Source organism: Canis aureus, chromosome 23 (assembly GCF_053574225.1).
Source record: "Canis aureus isolate CA01 chromosome 23, VMU_Caureus_v.1.0, whole genome shotgun sequence".
Lineage (NCBI taxonomy): Eukaryota > Metazoa > Chordata > Mammalia > Carnivora > Canidae > Canis > Canis aureus.
The window spans coordinates 19941460-19955444 of record NC_135633.1 but is presented as its reverse complement, the minus strand read 5'-3'; the positions used below and the strand labels follow the sequence as shown (position 1 = coordinate 19955444).

General features: G+C 36.8%; 2 protein-coding genes across 3 annotated transcripts in view; one reads left to right on the top strand and one right to left on the bottom strand.

Annotated features, from left to right (window-relative positions):
- SYT9 (synaptotagmin 9) overlaps window positions 1–13985 on the top strand; it is a 191589-nt gene that overhangs the window by 9146 nt on the left and 168458 nt on the right. The gene's annotated exons all lie outside the window — the stretch shown is intronic.
- LOC144294739 (ubiquitin-like) overlaps window positions 1–13985 on the bottom strand; it is a 47632-nt gene that overhangs the window by 894 nt on the left and 32753 nt on the right. The gene's annotated exons all lie outside the window — the stretch shown is intronic.

The following is a 13985-nucleotide window of genomic DNA, read 5'->3' as shown; positions in this document are numbered from 1 at the left end:
ACAGGTTTTAAGTAACTACCTGGTTGTGGTTTCAATTTGTATTTTTTTATTGGCAGTGGTGGAATTGAATATTTTTAATATTTTAAGCCTGTTTATATGTCTTCTTTTTTTTTTTTTTTTTAAAGATTTTGTTTATTTATTCATGAGAGATACCGAGAGAGAGGCAGAGACATAGGCAGAGGGAGAAGCAGGCTCCACACATGGAGCCTGATGCAGGACTCAATCCTGGGACCCCAGGATCGTGACGTGAGCCAAAGGTATCTGCTCAACTGCTGAGCCACCCAGGCGTCCCCCTACTTCTATTTCTTATGTGAATTTTCTGTGTTTAGTGTCCATCATGTGGCAGCTTATTTTTTTGAGAATCTTAATGGTTTTATTACTAATTTGCATTAGTTAGAATATAAATATTCTGACAGATTAGCTCACAGAAGGATTAGTTCACAGTTCAGTGAATGAGCTCTCATTGTCTGACTACAATCAATCATTAACTAGACTGCCTTTTAAAATTTTAAGGGTGCCTCAACAAGTAGGGATTCATTGTAATACTCTTTTTTGGGGGGAGGACTTAAGCTTTAATTGAACAATGTTGAGAATTTAGTGTTTTTACTTTCTGCCCATAATGGCAAAGAAAAAAATTGACACATTATAACATTCTTTCCAATGCAAAGTGTTGCCTTTATTTATGTATGTGAAATATGAAAAGAAATTGTAATATAACTTGAATCTCTCTTTCTCTATGTTCTTTTTCCCTTTATCCAACTCCTCCTTCCTTCACAGCACTTATGAAGCCTTACTTACTCTAGCCACACTGACCAGATCATTTTTTTCTAATTATAATTAAATTAAATTAAATTAAATTAAGAAGACATTGGAATGCCTCATAATTGCCAGGTACTAGGTTAGGCATCGTAATTCAGAGATCCATTAGACATGGTTGCTGCCCCTATGGAATTGAGATAAAAGAATAATTGCAATTAATAAAATGAAGACAGAAAAGGAGATGTATATGAGACGCCATGCATTAAAAGAAGAGAGAAGTAATTAGCTGGCTTGCGTGGATCTGCGAGGATTCCTAGAGAAGTTGATTCTGGGTCAGAGTACTTTGCCTGCAATGTATCAGTGGGAAGGACATTCCAGGAATTTTAAAGATCCTATCACAAGAGAGGATGAATCTTTGGTAGTAATAGTAAGCAGAGTATGTATTGAGACTGTTAAGGGATGAGTCTGTTCTAGTAAACATCGGTCAGTTAGTGGAAGTCTTGTATGCCATTGTCAAAGTCCCACAGAAGACTTGAGCTAGAGCACTCTGATCCAGAAATCTTGAAAGAACCACAGTTTACTGTGATGAGTCCAAACAACCCATTCTCAGCAAAGTACTCCAGGAGATTTCAGGATAAGAGAAGTTCTGCGGGTGCACATCTCAAGTCTTTCTGGTTCCTCATGGGAAACAAGCTCAAGTTGGTGGTGGTGATGCTCTTCCTGTCCAAGGGTAAGGTCCTGACAGATTAGAATCACTTAATGGGAGATCACCTATTTTAAATCCCCAATTATGTCACCCTGAAACTCAGGTATAATTACCTCACATAATTGCCTTAACAAGTTAGTCATCTGGTTCAAACATCTGGGCTCCAGATATAATTTCAGATTATGCCAACAGTGACATCTTGCTTCCTCACTTGTTTATTTAATATTGAAAAAACAACGTGTTCAGTTGCATTGCAACCACTCAGCTCGTGGATATGCAGTCTGTTTTTTCTGATGTTATAGGGCCCAGGAGGAGGTAAAAGCATGGCATGCCTGCCTAGTGCCTACCAAGCTATGCTGTGGAAATGGTTCTTTATTGTGCATACAGGGGCTTCCAAGTAGTGGGAACAATATGTTAAAATAATTCAATTGAATGCCTTAGATGGGTCATATACTCTCCACTTCTCTTATCCTCCTGTTCCCTGCCCTACACGAATGAACGTTAGTCATCACATTTATGGTATATGCCTGGCTACTGAAGACATTTCAGTTTGCATCAGCTATGGCACTGCAGACCCATTGAAGAGTTCTAAGCTGAAAATTAAGGTGAACAGATTTATCTTCTTATTCTGTCACTCTGCAGACAGGATGAAGGTTGATTGGAGAGATCATGATTGGAGAAGCCATTTACTAACTCATCAAATGATTATTGAGCATCTCCTAAGTGCAGGGTTCTGTTGTAGGTAGGGTACATATCTAGATAAGTATTGTACATATAGCAGGGAACCAAACCAAGCAAAAAGCTTGCCTTTGTGGAACTTACATGTGGCTGAGAGGAAAAATGATAATACATAAATAAATTAATTAATTACATAGTAGTGTTAGATGGTAATAAGTACTAAGGAGAAAAATAAAACATGGAAGAAGAATGGGGGACCAAAATGGCATCACTGAGAAGTTGATGAGTACAGGTCAGAGGAAGATGACGGGAGCGAGGCATGTGTGTATCAGGGGAAGAGCATTCTAGGCAGGGCAGCAGCAAATTTAAAGGTCCTAAAAAAAAAAAAAAAAAAAAAAATTTAAAGGTCCTGAGGCAGGCACATGCCAGGTATTAGCCAGGAGCAAGGAAGAGAGACATAGCAGGTGAGGTTGGAAAGGGGATGTGAGGGCCCTATAAGCCATTTTAATGAATATGACTTTTAATCAGAGTAAGATGGGAAGTCATTGGAAAGTTTTAAGCAAAGCAGTGATAATATCTGACTTAAGAATAGAAAGGATCACTTCAATTGGACTGTAGAAGAGTAAGGGTAGAGTCAGGGAGAACAGCTATGTGATTATTATAATAATTTATGTGAGAGATAATGGTTGCTTGGACCAGAGTGATGGCAGTGGAGATAGTGAGAAGTGGTCAGACTCTAGGTAACCTAGTGGTAGAGTTGACAGGATTTATCAGTGAGTGGATGGGGGGTGTAAAAGAGAAATCAGAATGACTCCCAAAACTTTTGCCTGAGCAAGGGAATAGAGTTGTATGAGAGAGGTAAGTTTGAGGGGAACAATTAAGGGCTCAGTTTTGATGTGTTAAGTTGGAAATGCTTATAGTGAGTCAAATGGGGCACGGATTAGGAAGTTGGATATATGAGCCTGGAGTTACAGAAAGATGGCTGGACTGCAGATATATATGGGAGCATTGTCACATAGAGATGATATTTCAGATGAATCTGGCTGAAATGATCTAGGAAGGTAGAGGAAGGAAGAAGACCAGTATTGAATCCCAGAGCTCTCCCAACACTAAAAGGATAGAGAGAAGTTGAGGAACCAGCGAAAAAAGACTAATAAAGATGGACCAGAAAATCCAAGAGTGTTGACCTGAAAGCCAAGATGAAAAGCCAAGAAAAAGCTATATCAAAGAGGAAGGCATAAAAGTTGTGTCAATGCTACCATTAGGTCAGGTAGAGTAAGCACTGAGTACTGACCACTGCCATTGGTATGTAGGGGTCTTTGGAAGTGATGTTGACAAGCAGTTTTGGTAAGAGGCAGGGACAAGAGCCTCATTAGGGTGGCTATAAGAAGAATTGGCTGGCAAAAGTGGGAGAGTAAGTATAGACTATTTCAAGTTTTTCTGCAGATGGCAAGTATCTATCTGATGTGAGGGAAGTGAGATCAAGGGTTTTTTTTTTTTTTTTCTTTGTTTAAAATTGTTAAGAGAGAACATCACTAATGTGATGGGAATGATCTGGTGGAGAACAAAACTATATGATGTAGGACAAAGGGGGAGAATTGTTGGAGCAATATTCTTGAATGGGTATTAGGATATCCTTCCTAGATGCTCAAGAAACAAGGGTAGTCTGTAGATACATTTAGGAGCATCAACATAGAGATGGTATTTAAAGCTAAGAAACTAGATGTGCTTAGCAAGCAATGAATGAAAATTAAAAAAAAAAAAAAGAAGTCATCACACAATTAGTGAGAGGTTAGGAAGATGAAAAGGACCACCAAAAGACTGAAAAGGATCAGCAAGTAGAGTGGGAGAAAACAGAATTACCATGTGACCCAGTAATTCTAATACTGGATATTTACCCAAAGAAAACAAAACCACTTAGTTCAAAAAGATATATGCACATCTATATTTATTGGTATTATTTGCAATAGTCAAGGTATAGAAGCAACCCAAGTATCCATGCATAGATGAATGGATAAAGATATGGTACACACACACACACACACACACACACACACACACACTGAAATATCACTTAACCATAAAAAAGAATGACATCTTGCCATTTTCAACAACATGGATGGATCTAGAGGGCATACATAATGCGAAGTGAAATAAGTCAGACAAATACCATTTCATTCATATGTGGAATTTAAGAAACAAAACAAACAAGCAAACAAAGAAAAAGGAAGCGAAAACAAAGTCTTAAATATAGAGAACAAACTGATAGTTACCAGAGTAGAAATGGGTAAGGGGATGGGTAAAATAGGTAGAGGATCAAGAGGACATTTATTGTGATGAGCATTGATAATGTATAGAGTTGTTGAATCATTATATTGTACACCTGAAACTAATATAATAGTGCATATTAATCATACTTCAATTGAAAAAGGGAAAAAAATGATGTAAGGGATTCAATTGCCTGAGTGATATACTTGAGTAGGTGGGTTTTCCAAAGGATTTAAAGTGATATGCACCACCACAGGCATGGGTACTTTTCCCACACATGCACTTGTGTTTGTGCAGGCAAGGAGTTGTGTTTAAGAAGGGTTGTACTTATGTATGATGATGAGAGAGTGGCAAGAGTTGAGGGTGTAGAGTGAAGGGGTTGAGATCAACTCTGAAATCTCATTAGAGGTAAAGAGGGGAAAGTGGACAGGTGGAGGTAGTGAAAAGTTTATAGGACTAGAGTGTTGTAGGTCCCCTGGTGTAGGTCAATTATGGGGAATGCAGTGAAGAGGAAGGGCTGCAGTTGTTGGTATAATCAAGTCTGGGGTGTGATAGTGGAGTGAGGCCCTCAGGTAGGGAGAAGGACAGGTTACTGAACAAGACAGGAACAAGAACAGAAAGAGCATGGTTTTGGAAGTACTGAATTAATCACAGGTTAAGACAAAAGTAGTGTTGGAGAGAGTGACAAGAAGCCAGGAATGGTGGGAGAGTGGAGAAGTGACCTGAGGAATATAGATATCTGTGATGAGGATGGGCAGTTGTGGGATAGTGGTGCAGTTAGGCAACATGAGATTCAAAGCTTGGGGATTTTAGAGAAAACACCAGAAATAGTAGACTGTTAGTATTTATCTAGGCTGAAATGTTGAAGGAATGTTTTAAGGCAATGGAGTTAGGGAAGACGGGATTGATATAAAACATATTTAAGGGGTAAAAATAATCAGTATGTTGATACTAAGTAGAAGGATCCTAGTTCTCTGATTTTTGGCATAAGTGCCTGGGAGGATGGTCACATGATTTATTAGGTTTATGACAAAAAGTTGAGCATGTTTTATGGGAAAAAATAAGATTTTTTTAAAGATTGTATTTATTTATTCATGAGAGACACACACAGAAAGAGAGAGAGAGAGAGGCAGAGACACAGGCAGAAGGAGAAGCAGGCTCCATGCAGGGAGCCTGATGTGGGACTCGATCTTTGGTCTCCAGGATCAGGCCCTGGGCTGAAGGTGGCGCTAAACCGCTGAGCCACCCGGGCTGCCCCAAAATAAGATTTTAAACGCATTAAGTTTGAGAATGTCTAGGAGATCTGATGCAGACAGTTGACTGGGAGACCACAGGGAAGATATACCAAAAATCATGGTTGAATGCTAAGGCTCCTTCCAGCTGGAAGGGTTTGGGGAAGCGATTCTCAGTTCTGGCTATGCATCAGAATCAATTGGGGGAACTTTTGAAGTCATAACTGCATCGTTCCCTAACTAAATCAGAATCTTTAGGAATGATGCCTAGAGTATGCCTACATATGAGTCTGGTGTGCATCCGGGGTTGCACATGACATGCATTTATGGCCTTTATGGATTTAAATGATTTCTCACAGCCCCATTGTCAAAATAAATGCTTCAACCATCTGTATAAAACTGTTATAATATAATAGGCAAGGAAATCCAAGCATGAAAATGCTTTTACTATCTATCATTGATCCTTCTTTTTTTTTTTTTTAAACCACAGTGGGAGTTAACCTCAAATTATTAGACAGCTGCTGTTGGCACAACTAATAATACATTCTATAGAAAATTTAGCTGTAGGATGTAACTATAGCATCCTGGCACTGACTAAAATCATGGTCTTCTTTATTGCTAGACATGTAATATGATTATCATTTATTTTTAATGTAGGATAACCACACTAAATAAGCTCTGTAAAAACTCTAACTAGGCTGAGCTTAGAGACTAACAGGGTTGCTTGATTCCTGTCGTCTATCACTTGTTTCTGCTTATATGTTCATTTCCTATCAGAAGAACTTGGGAAACAAAGAAGGGCATATATGAAGATGAATGCGGGGCCACATTCGAACCACTTTTAACACTTTACATTGAAAATCTCAGGTCAAACATATTTTATTTTGGGACAAGTTAGTTCAGAAGGAATGAGAAGACTGTTGTTTGCTGTTCTTTAATCTGTTCTACTGTACTTTAGATTTCATGTCACTGTAATATACTGAATTTATAGGTCATCTTTCTTCTGGGGCTTTTAAAGTACTTTGTGTGTATCACTTTAATTTTGAGGTAGCTAAAATTCATCATGTTATGGAATCTATTTCAGAGAGAGTCTACAAAGAGAACTAGAAAATCCCCCAAAGTGTTTCTTTTTTTCCTTCCACATGCTATTGGGAGAAGCATCCATTGATTCGAACTCCACGCTGCTTCTGAGGCCATTTATGTGTGGATTACTGTAGGCTTCTCTGGAGGCAATCTAATCCCTGTAGGTTCAGTTTGAGAGGATCTACTCTTTAGGCCAATAAAGATTACAATCACAGCTCTTTCCCATTACCTTGATTTCTTTATCTTTTATTTTTTATATTGTCTTACATATCAATGTCTTAATCACAGCTGTCTTCCTAGGGCCTCTGTACCTTAGAAATGGAAAGTTGAATTGGACAGATTCACAAGACAAGGGCCCGTATAGCATATGTCTTTATAGTAAAAGGGGATGTTTTAGGGCTTGCAGTCACAGTACTAAAGACAGTCATCAGATTTGATCCAGGGAATGGACAGAAGTGGGTGTTAAATAGTGGCCTTAATAATGCAACTTAGAACATGGGGAAATGTCAGAGGAGGATCAGAGTTGAATGTACACTCCCTGATTTTTTAAGTGTTCAGGAAATGGCTTCATTGAAAATATTAAAATAACAAGTGTAAAATATCTGTGGAGTTTTAAAAAATAATTATTTTGAGAGAGAGAAAGAGAGAGAGCAGGGGGAGGGGAAGGGTTAGAGGCAAAAGGAGAGAGAGAATCTCAAGCAGACTCCTGCTGAAGATGGAACCAGATGTGGAACTGGATCTCACATCTGACATCATGACCTGAGCCAAAATGAAGAGTTGGACGCTTAACTGACTGAGCCACCCAGGCACCCCTCTGTGGATTTTATATCATCTTTATCTGCTTTTTTTCTAAGACTTCATGCTAATCAAACTAACATTCCTATAATAAACACACTGAATGTGACATAAACGTCATCACAATGTATTTTAGCTTGGTACTAGTGCTATAAACAATGCAGACTTACCAGTCATTAATTTTTAATGAATGAAGTAGGATTCAAATATATTGAACTAAGTTTGTTCAAACTTCAGAAGTTAGAAACATCAGAATTATCATGGGAGACTTCACTAATAATGACATATTAATAGATAAAAGAAGTGGATAGAAATGATGTTGCTAAAAGTTTGATTTATATGAAATACCAATGGAATTTTCTACTTACCAAGGGAGAAATAATGTTCACAGAACATTAAAAAAATGGGTCAATACCATAAAAAAGAAACATTAATTCCAAAAGACCAAATTTTATGAGCCATGGTTATAGACCATAATGCAATAAAACTATCAATAAGTGAATAACAAGTAATAACAACACCAGAACCCTAGACACTTGAAAATTGAACTCTTTCAGAGATCTCTTTAATTAAAAACTCAGATATAGAATCAAAAGTTATAGACATTGAAAATACTATGGAAGTGAAAGCACATAAGTTAAAAACTGTAAAGTGAAGCCAAAGCTATATTTAGGTGACAATTCATAACTTTCATTAGTTGAATACATAGAGTTATAGGAAAGGAATATATATAGCATTAAATTTACAAACCTAGAAATGGAAAAATAAACCAAAAGCATGAAGTAGCAAAGCATTAGTAAGACCAAAAGAATGTATTAATCAATTAGAAAGTGAAGAATAAAAAACACAAACAAAAGCAGTATTAAAAAACAAAACTGTGTTTTTTGAAATATACATAAATATTTTGCTATTCTGACCAAGAAAAAAAAATGTGAAAACACAAAACGAAAGGAATGAGAAGGATTTAAAAGCAGATATAGAAGAGGTTAAATGAAAATGCCATATATGCCAGTGATGTAGAAGTTGTAAATGTCTCAGAGTAGGTATAGAAATATTTAGAAGAAACTAAAAGGTGGTCAAAGAACTATTCCCCCTAAAAAAGTATAGGCCCAGATATGTGTATAAGTCAAATCTATCGAAATGTCAAATAATGCATCATCCTCTTCTCTTCTGTTGGAACCCAATAGTCATTGCAAATTTGTTTTAAATTCTCATTGCAAAACAATATTTTACATGAGTACAAAAATTAAATAAAGGTCACTACTACTTTCACTGTCCAGAAAGAGTCATTGTTATTTCTTTTTACTAGAAATTGGATTGCTAGATCTAGGCTTATGCTCTTTATTTATTTATTTTTTATAGCCACAGGTTAAAATTTTATTATATGTAACTGGAAAGGTATTGCTAAGGAACAGCTGTATGTCCATGTTATAATTTAAATAAGTGAAAATATCAGTGAGGGTGACAAAACATGAGAAACACTTAAATCTGGGAAATGAATAAGGAGTAGTGGAAGGGGAAGTGGGTGGGGGGTTGGGGTGACTGGGTGATGGGGGCACTTGGTGGGATGAGCACTGGGTGTTATGCTATATGTTGGCAAATTGAACTCCAATTAAAATAATTAAAAAAAAAATGCTACCGCCTGGGTGGCTGGGCGGTTGGGCGTCTGCCATTGGCTCAGGAAGAGATCCCAGGATTGAGTCCCACATCAGCCTCCCACAGGGAGCCTACTTCTCCCTCTGCCTAGGTAGAAGCCTCTCTCTCTGTATCTCTTATGAATAAATAAATAAAATCTTAAAAAAAAAAAAAAAACGCTACCACAATTGAACTTAAGGTTTGAGGGTTTTTTAACTTTTGAATGTAATGTATATTATATTTGTAATAAAAATACATTGTATCTTTTTATTAATGAGTTAAATATATTTATAAAAAGCGCTGTGCATTGTAGTGGAAGGAGCACTATATGGAAGTCTAAAGTGTTGGTTCTAGGTTCTGCTCTGAGACCATCCAGCTCTATAATCTCAGACTTACAAGTTACTGTAGCATTCCTGATTCCTTTTTTTTTTTTTAAGTTTTATTTAAATTAAAAAAAAAAATTGGGCAGCCCCAGTGGCTCAGAGGTTTAGCGTCACCTTCAGCCCAGTGTGTGATCCTGGAGACCCTGCATGGAACCTGGTTCTCCCTCTGCCTGTGTCTCTGCCTCTCTCTCTCAATCTGTGTGTATAAATAAATAAATAAATAAAATCTTTAAAAAATAATAAATAAATTTTTAAAAAATTATTTAAATTCAATTAATTAACATATAATGTATTATTGGTTTCTGAGGTAGAGGTCAGTGATTCATCAGTCTTATATGTCACCCAGTGCTCATCACATAATGTGCCCTCCTTAATGCCCATCACCCAGTAATCCCATCCCCTTACCCTCCTCCCCTCCAATGACCCCCAATTTTTTCCTATGATAAATAGTCTCTCATGGTTTGTCTCTCTTTCTGATTTCATCTCGTTTTATTTTTTTCTTCTCTTCCCCTATGATCCTCTGTTTTGTTCTTAAATTCCACATATGAGTGAGATCCTATGATAATGGTCTTTCTCTGATTGACTTATTTCACTTAGCATAATACCCTCCAGTTCCATCCACATTGTTGCAGGCTTATGCACTTTAAATATTTAATAAAAAAAACTATCAAGTTGTCCTCTGGAAAGATTTTATTAAAAAAACTATCAAGTTGTCTTACTTTTAAAACTATTTCAAGCTTAGAAAAGATATAGAAAGCATCCTAATTTCACTTTATGAGGCTGATATCAAATATAACAAATAAGAAAAAAGATCTTTATTCACATAAAAAATCAAGCACATAAATGCCCAAGCTCTATGTTAAATAATAGTAAAATAAAGATAGCTTTGTATTAAAAGCATGGTATATTGTAGGGGCACTTGGGTGGCTCAGTTAAGCGCTTGACTCTTGATCTCAGCTCAAATCATGTTCTCGGGGTCATGGAATTCAGCACCAGGTTGAGCTTCGCACTGAGTGTGTAGCCTGCTTAGGATTCTCTCTCTCCCCCTGCCCTATCAACTAGCCCTTGCTCTTTCTTAAATAAAAAAAAAAATAAATAAAAATAAAAAAAAAAAAAAGAAGGAGAAGGAGAAAGAAGGAGAAGGAGAAGAAGAAGAATGATATAGTATAATCAGTGGAATTTTCTACTGGGTGTTTACTTTGATAATATGAGAAACCTATCCCTGCATGAATAGGATTTATTGTAAATACATATGCATACATATATATGCATATATATAATTGTTTTAAGTTTTGATCCTGTTTATACAAAATAACTAACATAAACTTCTCCCATTTTTTCCAATTAATCTTCATCCATTCCCTCATTAAAAAAAAAAATAACTTTAGGGGCACCTGGGTAGCTCAGTGGTTGGGCATCTGCCTTTGGCTAAGGTTGTGATCCCGGGCTCCTGGCATTGAGTCCTGCATCAGGCTCCCCACAGGAAGCCTGCTTCTCCCTCTGCCTATGTCTCTGCCTCTCTCTCTCTCTATGTCTCTCATGAATAAATAAATAAAAACTTAAAAAAAAAATAGCTTTATTGAGGCATGTTTTTACATATTCTGTAATTCAGCCACTTTTAAAAAGTATGCAATTTGGTGACTATTTAGTAAATTTATTTATTTATTTATTTATTTATTTATTTATTTATTTAATTTAATTTAGTAAATTTATGAAGTTGTGTAAGCATTACCATAAGTTTGGAACATTTCCGTTACCCTCATGCCCATTCACTGTTACTTGGTTCCAGAAGGCCTCTAATCTACTTTCAGTCTCTAGATTTGCCTTTTCTAGACATTTCATTGAAATGGAATCCTACATAGGTGATCTCTTTTGTGACTGAAATCTTTTATTTCCATGCTGTTTTTGAGGTCCAATCACGTTGTATAATGTGCCATTAGTTCTTTATTTTTTATTACTGATTAATATTTCATTACATAGATATTCCACACTTTATTTATCCATTCACTGGTTCGTGGGTGTTTGGGCTGTTTACAGTTTGGGGCTATACTAAGAACATTTATGTGCTAGTTTTTGTATGGAGGTATGTTTTGAGGAACTGCCAAACAATTTTCCAAAATGGCTGCAGTAATTTAATTTGCATCAGTAGTGCTTGTGGGTTCCCATTTCTCCACCTTCGTCATTTCTTGTTATCTCTCTTTTTTGTTATAGCCATTCTAGTGGGTATGAAATGGTGTCTTATTCATAATACATAAGTTTTTGGAGAAACAAATAAACACAATCATGTCAGATGATGCCAAAAAAGCATCTGATAAAATTCAATATTATTCTTGATAATACCTTAGGAAACAAAAAAGCTGCCATCTTAATGTTAAGAATGATGATGGTGACAATGATAATGTTAAAAATTTCAACTATTAATAATAATAATACCAATGAGACATAGTAGTACTTGATGCCAGATATTGTTCTAAGCTTTTTATGTAGTACCTCATTTAACACAGCCACCTTGAGATAGGTTGTAATGCGATCTCCATTTTACAGAGGAGGAAGCCAGAGTGTCAAGTAAGTGATTTGTCTGCCTCCGCACAGCCAGTAAGTAAGTCATGGAGCTGGAATTTGAATGCAGAGTCTACCCTGTTAATCCTTAGGCTGTAATGTGGAGAGTCTCATTTTATCTAGGCCCTCAGTGCTGCTCAGTAGTTCTTACTTGTTATCTGGTCTCTTCCTTGCCCTTCTCTCCCTCCTCTACTCTCAACTTCCACTTCTCAGAGAAAATAAAGACTATGCAAAAACAAACAAACCAATCTAATAGAACAGAAATAGAATAACATGCCATTATTGTATTTGGTAAATGTGGCATTTCAAATTAGTGGGGGAGGAAATGGATTATTCAGTAAGTGGTGCTGGGAAAAGTACTCTATTTCTGCTCCATTCCCCAAATTTATTTTAAATTTTACAAAAAGTGGGACGCCTGGGTGGCTCAGCACTTGAGCATCTGCCTTTGGCTCAGGTTGTGATCCCGGAGTCCCGAGATCAAGTCCCACATTGGGCTCCCTGCATGGAGCTTGCTTTTTCCTCTGCCTGTGTCTCTGCCTCTCTCTCTCTCTCTCTCTCTCTCTGTGTGTCTCTCAAGAATAAATAAATAAAGTCTTAAAAAAAGAAAAAAAAGGAAAAACCTGGATCTTAATTTAAAATAAACAAATTTTACAAAAAGTAAAATCATTAAAATTCTAAAGGAAATTATAATTTATATAATCAGGATCCTCTACATGTGACAGGAAAACATTAATAGTGTCTTAAACACAGAAGGTACATTTAAAAAAAATATTTATTTGAGAGAGCAAGAAATAGAGTAAGAGAGTACGAGCAGGGCGGGAGACAGAGGAAGAAGAGAGATAGACATCCCAAGTGGACTGTGGGCTGATCACAGAGCCTGTTACAGGGCTCAGACCCATGACCCTGAGATCTCAACCTGAGCCAAAACCAAGAATTAAATGCCCAACTGACTGCATCACCCAGTTGCCCCAAGCCCAGCTTCTAACTCAAGTCACCTCATGGGCTAAGATGGCTGCTGGAATTCCAGCACTCACATTTACATTCCTGAAAGAGACAAGAGTCCACCTCCAGCCCAAGTCTGATCTTCTTAAGTAATCTTTTTGGAAGCCCCTGTCAACACTTGTGCTCTCATCTCTTGATCAGAATTTAGTCACATGGCCATACCAAAGTTGGGAAATGTGGTCTTTTGGTGTCAAGCCAAATTCCAAATTCAATTTGTTTCATTGTTTTGGGGGAAAGGGAAAAATAGGTACTGGGTAGCAACTGCCAGTTTGGGGCATATTTTTGGTAGGTAGGGTGATCCCAAAGCCCACAACCATAAAAGACAAGCTTGACAGATTTTGGCAAACAAAATAGCAACAGTGTTTTCTTTTGCAAAAGGCATTATAAATAAAATGACGACAAACCATAAAATGAGACAGAGTAATTGCAATGAATGGCATGTAGTTAATATTCTCAAAATGTAAACAAATATACTAATTAGTAAGAAACCTGATTGCTTTTGCCTTTTGGAGAGAAAGCATCAGTTCTTTGGTTTTTCTTTAGATGTACATTATAGACTAGACAAGACTTAATCTTACATGTACTTTTTAAAAAAAACCATGTTGATCTTTTAGCAAGGAGAAACATTTTGTTTGTTTTAGGCATTTTTATTTTAATTCTCTACCCCTCAGAGGGACATACTAGGCTCATCTGTTTGCTGCTACCCTCTATTAATACATGTAGATTTCTGGGTTGTCTGATTTAGGACAGATTCAACTAGATTACCAGAATGCTCAATTAACTGCTATGGTTAGAATCATCTGCTTTCAGATTAATAAGAAGATCAAATCAGTAGCCATTCTCAGTTTGGTGCTTCATCAGGAAGTGAAAAAGTGAAACCATTAG